This window comes from Physeter macrocephalus, chromosome 4 (assembly GCF_002837175.3).
Source record: "Physeter macrocephalus isolate SW-GA chromosome 4, ASM283717v5, whole genome shotgun sequence".
NCBI classification, from domain to species: domain Eukaryota; kingdom Metazoa; phylum Chordata; class Mammalia; order Artiodactyla; family Physeteridae; genus Physeter; species Physeter macrocephalus.
The window spans coordinates 84,179,655-84,191,594 of record NC_041217.1 but is presented as its reverse complement, the minus strand read 5'-3'; the positions used below and the strand labels follow the sequence as shown (position 1 = coordinate 84,191,594).

The following is an 11,940-nucleotide window of genomic DNA, read 5'->3' as shown; positions in this document are numbered from 1 at the left end:
GATATATGGGATTGCTGAGAGTAGGTTTGTGATGACTGTTGTGCCTCAGAATGATATTTGTCCTCAAGGTAGTACATAACCTATGAATGCAGTAGCTATAACTGTAAGTAGTAGGATGATTCCAATGTTTCATGTTTCTTGAAAGGTGTAGGACCCATAGTACAGGCCACGTCCTACATGAGTGTAGAGGCAGATAAAGAATATGGAAGCTACACTACCAAACGTAAAATAGCTAGCTAGTGGGAAGCAGCCGCATGGCACAGGGAGATCAGCTAGGTGGTTTGTGACCACCTAGAGGGGTGGGTTAGGGAGGGTGGGAGGGAGGGAGTCGCAAGAGGGAAGAGATATGGGAACATATGTATATGTATAACTGATTCACTTTGTTATAAAGCAGAAACTAACACATCATTGTAAAGCAATTATACTCCAATAAAGATGTTAAAAAAAAAGAATATGGAAGCTCTGTTTGCATGTATATATCAAATAATTCATCCATAGTTGACGTCTCGACAGATGTGTGTTACTGATGAGAAGGCAGTTGTTGTGTCTGGTGTGTAGTGTATCACTAGGAATAGGCCTGTTAGGATTTGTAGGATCAGGCAGATGCCTAGTAAAGAGCCAAAGTTTCATCATGACGAGATGTTTGATGGGGTTGGGAGGTCAATGAATGTGCTGTTGATGATCTTCATCAGCGGGTGGTTTTTTTCGGATGTTGGTCATTGGTGTTCTTATAGTTGAACGACAATGATGATTTTTCATGTCATTGGTCATGGTTGGAGTCCATGTGAGAATAATGATGACATACATTGTATTTATTTTAAGTATTATTTTTGTGATTAGGTTTGTGGGAGTTTCTTCAAAACCTTCACCTATTTATGGGGGTTTAGGGTTGATTGTGAGTGGTGGTGTTGGATGTGGGATTGTGTTGAATTTTGGTGGTTCATTTTTAGGTCTGATAGTGTTTTTGATTTATTTAGGGGGAATGTTAGTCGTGTTTGGTTATACAACGGCTATAGCCACTGAGCAGTATCCTGAGGTTTGGGTTTCTAATAAGGTTGTTTTGGGGGTGTTTCTTTTAGGGTTAATAGTAGAGTTTTTAATGGTATTTTATATTTTGAAGGATGAGGAGGTGGAAATTGTGTTTAAGTTCAAGGGGTTGGGGGATTGGTTTATTTATTATACTGGTGATTCTGGTTTTTTTAGTGAGGAGGCTATAGGGATTGCAGCATTATATAGTTATGGTACTTGGTTAGTGATTGTTACTGGTTGGTCATCGTTTACTGGTGTTGTGGTTATCATGGAGATTACTCGGGGTAATTAAATAAAAGTATGCTAAGGGTGAGGGTGATGAGAAATGATAGGAAGTATAGTTTAATAAGACCTTTTTGGTTTGAGATTAGTGTGGAGGATTTTAGTTGAATGAGGGATGTGGTTTTTGGTAAGATAGTTTCTAATCAGATTAAGTCTAGGAGAGAGGATGCTAATTTTTGGCTCATTAATAAGTTTAGATAAGAGGGTAGGTGGTGTATAATGGTGGGGCAATATCCTAGGAGAGTAGAGAATTTAAAGGAGCTTGAGGAGTAGGTATATTTTGTGTGTTGAGGTTAATTTCGAGTGCTAGCACGAAGCCCAGAGTTGTTACTGTAAGAGCAGTTAGTTTTAAGTGCAGAGGTATGGTTATTAGGGGGATGGTTGTTGGGAGAATGCTGTTGGAGATGATGAATCCAGCAAAGATACTTCCGATTAGTAGGCGTTTGATACAGCTAATTAAGAGGGGGTTGTTTTCACTGATAGGAGCTGAGGGCGAGGAGTGGGGTTGTCCCAGTAGTGTGAAGAACATAATGAGAGTGTTGTAGATGGCTGTGAGGGAGGTGACAGAGTTATTAATAGGGCTCAGGCGTTGGTATAAGACATGTTGGCGGTTTCAATGATTAGGTCTTTAGAATAAAAACCGGTGAGGAAATCACTCCTGTTCAGTGCTAGGCACCCAATGATAATGGCTGTTGCCGTAAAGGGTAAGGTCCTGAATAGGCCTCCTATTTTTTGAATATCTTGTTCGTTGTTTAAGTTGTGGATAATAGATCTGAAGCACATGAATAGTATGGCTTTAAAGAAAGCATGTGAGCAAATGTATAAGAATGCTAGCTAGGGCTGGTTGATGCCAATAGTTACACTCATTAGACCTAATTGGCTTGAGGTAGAGAAAGCAATAATTTTTTAAATATCATTTTGTGTGAGAGCACATATAGCTGTGAATAGAGTGGCAAGGGCTCCCAGGCATAACGTTATTTTTTGAATAAGTTTATTGTTTTCTGTTAGGGGATAAAATCGGATAAGTAGGAAGACCCCTGCTATGACTATTGTGCTTGAGTGGAGTAGGGCTGTTACAGGGGTGGGACCTTCTATTGCTGAGGGGAGTCCGGGGTGAAGTCCAAATTGAGCTGATTTTCCGGCTACGGCTAAGACAAGTCCTGTAAGAGGGAGGTTTAAAGAGTTTAGATCAAATATAAAAAGTTGTTGTAGGTCTCATGCGTTTGAGTTGGATAGAAATCATGCTATTGATATAATGAATCCGATATCCCTGATGCAGTTATATAAGATTGCTTGGAGGGCAGCTGTGTTTGTGTCTGTTCGTCCATATCATCACCCAATGAGTAGGAAAGATATGATTCCGACCCCCTCCCACCCAATGAAAAGCTGGAAGAGATTGTTAGCAGTAACAAGGATTAGTATGGTAATGAGGAAGAGGAGTAGGTATTTGAAGAACTGATTAATGTAAGGTCTAAATGTATGTATCATATTGAAAATTCTATGATAGACCATGTAATAAACAATGCTACTGGTACAAATATTATTGAGAAGTAATCATGTTTGAAGCTGAGTGTTAATGTAAGGATTTAGATGGTGATCCAGTATCAGCTTGAAATGATTATTTCTTGGCCTGTGTGAAGGAATATTATCATTGGGATTAGGCTGGTAATAAAAGCACATGAAACAGTACTTTTTACATATGATGGGTATTTATCACTTTTGTAGAAGTTTGTGTTAGTTATTATAATCGGGATAATTAGTATTAGTAATGTGACTAAGGCAAAAGAAGAGAACAGGTTTATTACTTTTATTTGGAGTTGCACCAATTTTTTGGTTCCTAAGACTAATGGATAACTACTATCCTTTAAAAGTCTGAAAAAGCCATACTATTAGGCATGGGGGCATGAATTAGCAGTTATTGCAATACTTTCTCGGTAAATAAGAAGTTTTAGTCTTCTGTTGCAAGATTCACAATCTAGTGTTTTTGTTAAACTATATTTACAGTATAGGGGGCCCAGGATGATTTTAGGATTTAGTGACAGGAGTAGGAGTGGTAGGATGTGGAGGGCTATAAGGGCATTTTCTTGTGTGAAGGAGGGCATAATATTATCAATGTGGTGCATACATTTACCACGTTGTGTTGTGATTAGTATGTACATAGAGTATAGGGCTGTAATTACAATGTTAGTTCCTATTAAGATGATAGTGAGGTTTGATCCTGAGAAAGTTGATATGACTATGAACAGCTCTCTGATTAGATTGGTAGTAGGGGGCAGGGCCAGGTTTGTCAGGCTTGCTAGCAATCATCAAGTGGCTATTAGTGGGAGGAGAATTTGTAGGCCTCGGGCTAGGATTATAGATCGGCTATGGATTCATTCATAGTTTGAGTTTGCTAGGCAGAATAACATAGATGATGTGAGGTCGTGGGCGATTATTAGGGCGGTAGCCCCTATGTAGCTTCAAGGGGTTTGAAAGAGGATAGCTGCAATAACGAGTGCCATGTGGCTGACTGAAGAGTAGGCAATGAGTGATTTTAGGTCTGTTTGACGTAGACAAATAGAACTGGTTATGATTATTCCTCATAGAGAGAGCATGAGGAAAGGGTACGCTCTGAATTCTGTTAGGGTGTTGAGTATTGACGTGATTCGTAGCATGCTGTAGTCCCCGAGTTTTAGTAATATGGCTGCGAGGACTATAGAACCTGCAATGTGAGCCTCTACGTGTGCTTTGGGTAGTCAGAGCTGGAGGCCGTAGAGGGGTATTTTTACTACAAAGGCTATCATGCAGGCCAGTCATATAAGGACATTGGAGCAGGAGTTGGATAGTGGCTGGGCTCAACACTGAAGTACTAGAAAATTCAGAGAGCCCGTGGTGTTTTGTGTATATACTAATGCCACTAGCAGTGTGAGTGATCCAACTAGTGTGTAGAATAACAAGTAGAGTCCTGCAGTAAAGCATTCTGTTTGGTTACCTCATTGGGTGATGATAGTAAGGGTAGGAACTAGTGTAGCCTCCAATATAATGTAAAATAGAATTAGTTCTGTGGCGGTGAATGTGATGATTAGAAATGTTTGTAATATGATTAGTATTGTGATATATAATTTTTTTTGGATTAATGGTTCTTTGAGTAGGTGAGACTGACTGGCTATTAGTATTAGGGGAAGGAGCCACATTGTTAGGATTAATAATGGTGCGGACAGGGAGTCAGAGAAGAATATTAATGAGAAGTTAAGGCTATTGTTGAATTGGTTAAGAAGAAATAGGCTTGTGAGACTAATTAGTAGGCTGTAGGTTGTGGAGTTAATTCAGACTATATTACTTTTTGATAATCAAGTTAGGGATATTAGTATGATTGTGGGGATGATGAATTTTAGCATTGGAGAAGGTTGAGGTTTTGTATGTAATCAGTGTCATAGATAATTGATACTATTACTAGTAAGGCTAGCCCAAGTGCTGCTTCGCAGCCTGCGAACACCAGCAAAATGATTGGTATTATGCTGGCTAAAGTAAAGTGTGAATTTAAGATTGCCAGGGCTGCCAGGATAAATAGTGATAATATTATGCCTTTTAGACATAGTTGTGGAGATATTAGGTGGGATTGATATATTAGTAACTCTATGAGGGATATAGTGAAAGCTATGATAATATTTATATGTACTAAAAATACTTGGTAATTATGAGTCTAACCATAATCTAATGAGTCAAAGTCGTTTATTTTGTTTTAAACTAAATACCATATTCAGCTCACTCCAGTCCCTTTTGAGTTCACTCGTAGGCCAGTCTAATTGCCAATAATGAAATTAAAAGTAAAGCCATGGTGAGTATTGTTTTTAGGTTGTTTGTTTGAGTTGCTCAGGGGAGGGGTAGTAAGAGAGCAATTTCTAGGTCAGAAAGGAGGAACGTGATTGCTACTAGGAAAAATTTTATGGAAAAAGGTAGGCGGGCGGATCCTATAGGGTCAAATCCTCATTCGTAAGGGCTTGTTTTTTCTGCGTGAGTGTTTAGTTGAGGAAGTCAGAAGGCGATGAGTACGAGTAATGAGGCTAGTGTTGTATTTGTTTATAGGGTCAGTATTAGGTTTATTATTCTTTTTCGGAGGGTACCAAAACTAACAGATTGGAAGTCAGTTGCACTAATTAAAACTAAAAGAACTATGAGCCTCATCAATAGATAGATACGTCAAGGAATAATCATACAACATCTACAAAATGTCAGTATCAAGGAGCGGCTTCAAAGCCGAAGTGGTGGTTGGATGTGAAGTGGAATTTTAATTGGCACAGGAAACAAACAACAAGGAAGCTAGACCCAATGATTACATGTAGTCCATGGAATCCTGTGGCCACAAAGAAAGTCGTTCCGTAGACCCCGTCTGAGATCGTAAATGGGGCTTTGTAATACTCTGAGGCTTGTAGGAATGTAAAATATAGACACCAAGAGTAATTGTAATAAAGAGGGCTTGAAGTGTGTGCTTACGATTTCCTTCCATAAGGCTGTAATGGGCCCAAGTGACGGACACGCCAGAGGCCAATAGCACGGAAGTGTTGAGAAGCAGTACCTCTAGGGGCTTTAGAGGGCGAATGCCTGTTGGTGGCCAGCACCCGCCTAACTCAGGGGTAGGGGTGAGGCTTGAGTGATAGAAGGCTCAAAAGAAGCAGGTAAAAAAGAGGACTTCTGAGACAATAAATAAGATTATTCCACATCGAAGTCCCTTTTGGACGGTTGGTGTGTGGTGGCCTTGGATAGTGCTTTCTTGAATAACAACTTGTCATCACTGATATATTGTTAGAGTGTTAGTTAGTAGGCCTAGTATTAGTAGAATTATTGAGTTGAAGTGGAATCATATGATTAGGCCTGATGTTATGAGGAGGGCTGAAAGGGCTCCTGTAGGGGGCCAAGGACTAGGATTCACTATGTGGTAGGTGTGGGTTTGGTGGGTCATTATGTGTTGTTATGCAGATATAAGCTTACTAAGAGAGTAAACACATAGGCTTGAATTATAGCGGCAGCGAATTCGAGGATAGTGAGTAGGGTGAGAATAATGAATGTAATGAGAGCCATGAATGTGCTGATGCTTATTAGCACTAAGGTTGTTTCTCCGATTAGATGTATTAATAAATGACCTGCTGTAATATTGGCTGTTAGTCACACAGCTAGTGCTACTGGTTGGATGAATAGGCTGATAGTTTCGATAATTACTAGCATGGGGATGAGGGGGTGGGCGTGCCTTGTGGTAGGAAGTGAGCTAGAGATGCTTTTGTTTTGTTGTGGAGACCTATAACCACGGTACAGGCTCATAGGGGAACTGCTATTCCCAGATTCACTGAGAGCTGCATGGTGCGTGTAAATGAGTGGAGCAGTAGTCTAAGAAGGTTGGTTGACCCAATAAATAGAATGTGCGATATTAGTATTAGTGATCAAGTCTGTTCTTTATGATTATGGATGCTTATTATTTGTTTTGATGTAAGCTGGATTAGCCATTGTTGAAGGGAAATTATGCGATTGTTAATTAGTCGTTTTTGGTTTTTTTTTTCTTTTTTTTTGCGGTACACGGGCCTCTCACTATTGTGGCCTCTCCCGTTGCAGAGCACAGGCTCCGGACGTGCAGGCTCAGCGGCCATGGCTCACGGGCCCAGCCGCTCCGCGGCATGTGGTATCTTCCCGGACCGGGGCACGAACCTGTGTCCCCTGCATTGGCAGGCGGACTCTCAACCACTGCGCCACCAGGGGAGCCCTAATTAGTCGTTTTGATGTTGGTAATAAAATACTTGGGAATATAATAATTAGAATGACTACGGGGAGGCCTATTATTGTTGGGGTCACAAAAGGGGCAAATAAATTTTCATTCATACTGTCTCTCAAGGGGTAGGTTGTTTTTGCACTTTAGTGAGTGTTGACTCTGGGTTGGGGTAGTAGATATGTTTTGAGACTTTTAGTTGAAATATAATAAATAGTGTTAGAAATATAGATGAAATGGTAATATCATGTTGATATATCTAGTTGTGGCGTATCATTAGGGAGAATTTTAGCTCTCAGTCTTTAACTTAAAAGGTTAACGCTAACCTAGCTTCTTAATGAGCTTATAGCATAGATGCAGATCATTTTTCAAAGTATTTTTGAGGCACTAACTCAAGGACAGTTGGCATGAAGCTATGGTTTGACCCACAGATTTCTGAACACTGTCCGTAATATAAGCCTGGTCGTGTTGCTTTTAGGGTTGTTTGATTTAGGCGTCCTGGGATTGCATCCATTTTTAGGCCTAAGGAAGGTACAGCTTATGAGTGCAGTACATCTTCAGAGGAGATTAGCATTCGGATTGTTATCTCTATGGGCAAAACTACTCGGTTGTCTACTTCTAGCAGTCGTAATTCCCCTGGTTTTAGGTCTGATGTTGGGATTGTATAGGAGTCAAAATTTAGGTCTTCGTAGTCAGTATATTCATAGCTTTAGTATCATTGGTAACCCATAGTTTTTACAGTAAGAGAGGGATTATTAATTTCATCATTATGTAAAGGATTTGTAGTGATGGCAGGGCAATTAAGATCAAGATAATGGCTGGTAAGATAGTCCAGATAGTTTCTACTTCTTGTGCGTCTATTGTGCTAGTATGTGTTAGCTTAGTTGTTAGTATTAGTACAATAATATAAAGAACCAGGGAGCTAATTAAGAAAACAATTATTAGCGTGTGGTTGTGAAAGTGTAGTAGGTCTTCTGTGATGGGTGATGTTGCATCTTGAAAACCTAGCTGGAAGGGATATGCCATGGAGATATACAAGATTTCCCCCTGTGACTTAACTTCAACAAAGTTATATAAAATTTTACTAATACCTCGTTCATGGGGAAAGACATAACGGCTATGATGTTGGCTTGAAATCAACAGAAGAGGGTTCGACTCCTTCCTTTCTTGACTACTTTAGATTGATGTAGGTTGGCTCTTCAAGTGTATGGTATGGTGGAGGACATCCATTTAGTCACTCTAAATTTGTAGTAGTGAGTTCTACTGTTAGTACTTCTCGTTTGGATGTGAATGATTCTCAGATAATGAAGATTATCAGCATGACTGCTGTTAATGAGATGAATAAGCCTATTGATGAAATAGTATTTCATGTTGTATAGGCATCTGGGGAGTCGGAGTATCGTTGAGGCATGCCAGATAAGCCTCAAAAATGTTGTGGGAAGAAGGTTATGTTGACACCCACAAATATGATTGCGAAGTGAATTTTTGCTCATGTTGAATTGAGTGTATATCCTGAGAATAGTGGGAATCGGTGTACAAACCCACCTATGATAGTGAAAACAGCTCCCATTGAGAGCACATAGCAAAATTGTGCAACTACATAGTAGGTATCATGAAGGACAATATCTAATGACGAATTAGCTAGGGGACAATGCCTGTTAGTGCTTTTTAGTCCTGTCAGCAGCATTATTCATAATAGCCCCAAAGTGGAAACAATCCAAATGTCCATATACCAATGTGTTATATCCATCTAATGGAATATTATTCAGTCATAAAAAGGAGTGAAGTACCGATACTTCCATTCAGTGAATGAACCTTGAAAATATTATGCTAAGTGAAAGAAGCCAGACACAAAGGGAGCCAGACACAAAAGGCCACACATTGTATGGTTTCATTTATACAAAATGTCCAGAATAAGCATAGAGAAAAAAAGTAGGTAGTGGTTGCCAGGGGCTAGGGGAAGGGAGATGGGGAATGGGGACTGGCTGCTAGATGAGTATGTGTTTCTCTTTGGAATGATGGAAATGTTCTGGACTTGGATAGCGGTGATGATTGCACAACCTTGTAAGTATACTAAAAAACATTGAATTTTACACTTTAAAGGGGTGAATTTTATTGTATGTGAATTATATCTCAATTAAAAAGGAAAACAGAGACAGACTCACCTGGCTTACCAGTAAGGCCTCTTGACTGTTGCCCTTCACCCACCCCTTCTCTTCTGATCTGGAGTGCAGAGGGGAGGCCTGAGGTACAGTGGCCATGTTATGGTAATGAAGACAAAGGTCATTTGCTAAAGAGGATGAACAAAAGTTGTCAGAGCCCAATAAACCTCTTACTTTTTTAAGCTACTGTTTGTCAAATTTTTCACTGCTGGTAGCTGAAATCAATCCTCTCAACAGATATACCTCCCAACTTTAAGATTTTATGCAAAGCCAATTATTGTTAAAATTGAAAAGAATCGAGTTATGAAATGCAGTACCTAGAGAGATGTAGAAAAATAGTTCTTCAGAAGGTGCCGTTTAAAGAGAATCTCCCTGGGACTTCCCTGGTGGTCCAGTGGGTAAGACTCTGTGCTCCCAGTGCTGGGAACGGGGGTTCGATCCCTGGTAGGGGAGCTAGATTCCACATGCATGCCACAATTAAGAGTCCGCATGCTGCAACTGAAAGATCCTGCATGCCACAACGAAGATCTCACATGCCGCAACTAAGACCTGGCGTGGCCAAAATAAATATTTTTTTAAAAAAATAAATAAAGAGAATTTCCCATTTTATAGGGATATTTAGTACTTGTGCTGTAACACAAAGTGGTTTCATGTTTAAGTTTATGATGCCGCATTATGACAGAGTAATGAAATGTAAAATATGCATTTAAAGCATCTTTAAGGAAAATACAATAAATATGAATAATTACCATTATAACTATTCCATTAAGACATGCTATACAGTCAAAGATGAAGAGTCTATTTTTGGCCTGTTTCCAAAATGCCTGAAAGGAAAACTCCTTGTTATATCTCTAGATAAGGCTGAAGACATTTAAACACTACAATTTGTTAAGTAATAAATAGCCATAATTTGAGTATAAGGGGAGCTATTATGAGTGAAGACAATATAAAATACACTGACATTTATAGTCTTCCCTAAGATATTAGCATGTTCCAGCACAATTTTAAAACAAACTTTCTGAAATCTATACTCATAAATTCTTTGTCTTCTCTCACATGTTTTCATTGAAAGGACAGATATCTTAACATCCCTCTGTTACTGATTTTCCACCCTGTCCCAGTGTTATAAAATTCTGGGGTTCTAGGTATTCCCTGGTGGTCCAGTGTAGGACTCCGTGCTTTCACCGCTGTGGGCATGGGTTTGATCCCTGGTTGGGGAACTAAGATCCCTCAAGCTGTGCCACGCAGCCAAAAATATAATAAAATAAAAATTAAAAAACCAAGAGAAACAACAAACTATTAAAAACACATTTAAGGCTGCTAGCTACAAAATAAGTTTATAAAATTCTGGGGTTCTTAATTTTAAAATCATTGGCCAAATGAATGTATTGTACTTAGATTTATTTAAATTGACTTTAGCAAACTGAAATGAAGTTTGATTCCTGTGCATGATCATTCTCAGAAGTCATCCATGTGAAAAGAAGGGTGGTCCCAATATCTTCCACTCATCAGGCATTTTAAACTATCAAAGATTTTGTTCAAAGACTGAAAAATCAAATTAACCACCTAGTTGCCTGAGCAAATAAATAGCTGACAATTATACCATGAATTCAAACAAAGCAGATGAATTCAACAACAACATGAATTCAAACAAGACAGGCCAAGACAGTTTTTTCCTTAATTAAAATTTGGGGATGAGCTGGAAGGAGAAGGAATATGACAATCTGGTTAATATTCCCCTAAATCTCTTCTCCATTTTGCTTCCAAACGCCCAATCTTAATGTTTGTCTTTATGGTAGTGTAGACATCTCACCATCTGGAAAACTGGACTGTTCTTCCCAGGTCATGTCTTGAGAAGTATGCTTTTCATCTACGCTCTTTAGTTTCAAATTCAACAGGTATGTCATGCCCAGGTCCACAAAGAGCAAACAAGAATATGTGTGAAAGCCCTTTGAAAAGTCTAAGATGGGGAGTTCTCTGGCAGTCCAGTGGTTAGGACTCCGAGCTTCTACTGTGGGGGGCCCGGGTTCAATCCCTGGTCAGGGAACTAGGATCCTGCATGCTGTGCAGCGTGGCCAAAAAAAAAAAAAGTCTAAGACATTATAGGAATTTAAGACGTTATTATGATGATGGTGTTATAAGTGATCTTTTATATCTAATTATTCTGTTAATCTTTCATCCTTCCCACCATGCAGATGTGTCAGCTCCAAAACCACACTCTTTCTACAAGTTCTTTGGAAAAATGCTCAGTAAAGAGGCCATATTTGATATAAATCTGTAAAACTGTAGACAGTAATTTTTTAGGGGCTGAAATTAATTTTTAAAAGACCTACAGTTTCTACACTTACTACTCCCTTTTATTGCAATGATGTGTCAGCTCATTATGTTCAACTGTAGCTTATTGGCTACAGGCTGTGAGCCCAGGGGTCTCCAAAGGTCAGATGAGAAATTTATCAACTTAGGTGCTAATTGTTCTCATTCAGCTCCATTTGGCTTTCTAGAATAGACACAAAGAAGAGAAAACTACTGCCTCCTAGGCAGCAGAGCAGCGGGAAGAAAGGTAGTTCACCATTTGTGGAAACATAGGAGAGCACACTTCCTACGTATAGGTAGAAAACATGGAATTCCTCCAAAGCTTGAAATACTTTTGAGGGAGGAAAAGAGGAAATGAATGTGTTTAGCTCTAATGGAGCATTTGCTGATGAAAATAATCACAATAATTAGTCATTGCAT

The 11,940-nt window shown here is 39.3% G+C and overlaps 2 pseudogenes; both read right to left on the bottom strand.

The window, feature by feature from the left end:
* Positions 1-1,304: 1,304 nt before the first annotated feature.
* LOC129392019 (NADH-ubiquinone oxidoreductase chain 5-like) lies at positions 1,305-3,208 on the bottom strand (annotated as a pseudogene).
* Positions 3,209-7,406: 4,198 nt separating this feature from the next.
* LOC129392076 (cytochrome c oxidase subunit 2-like) lies at positions 7,407-8,071 on the bottom strand (annotated as a pseudogene).
* Between the last annotated feature and the right edge of the window lie 3,869 nt (positions 8,072-11,940).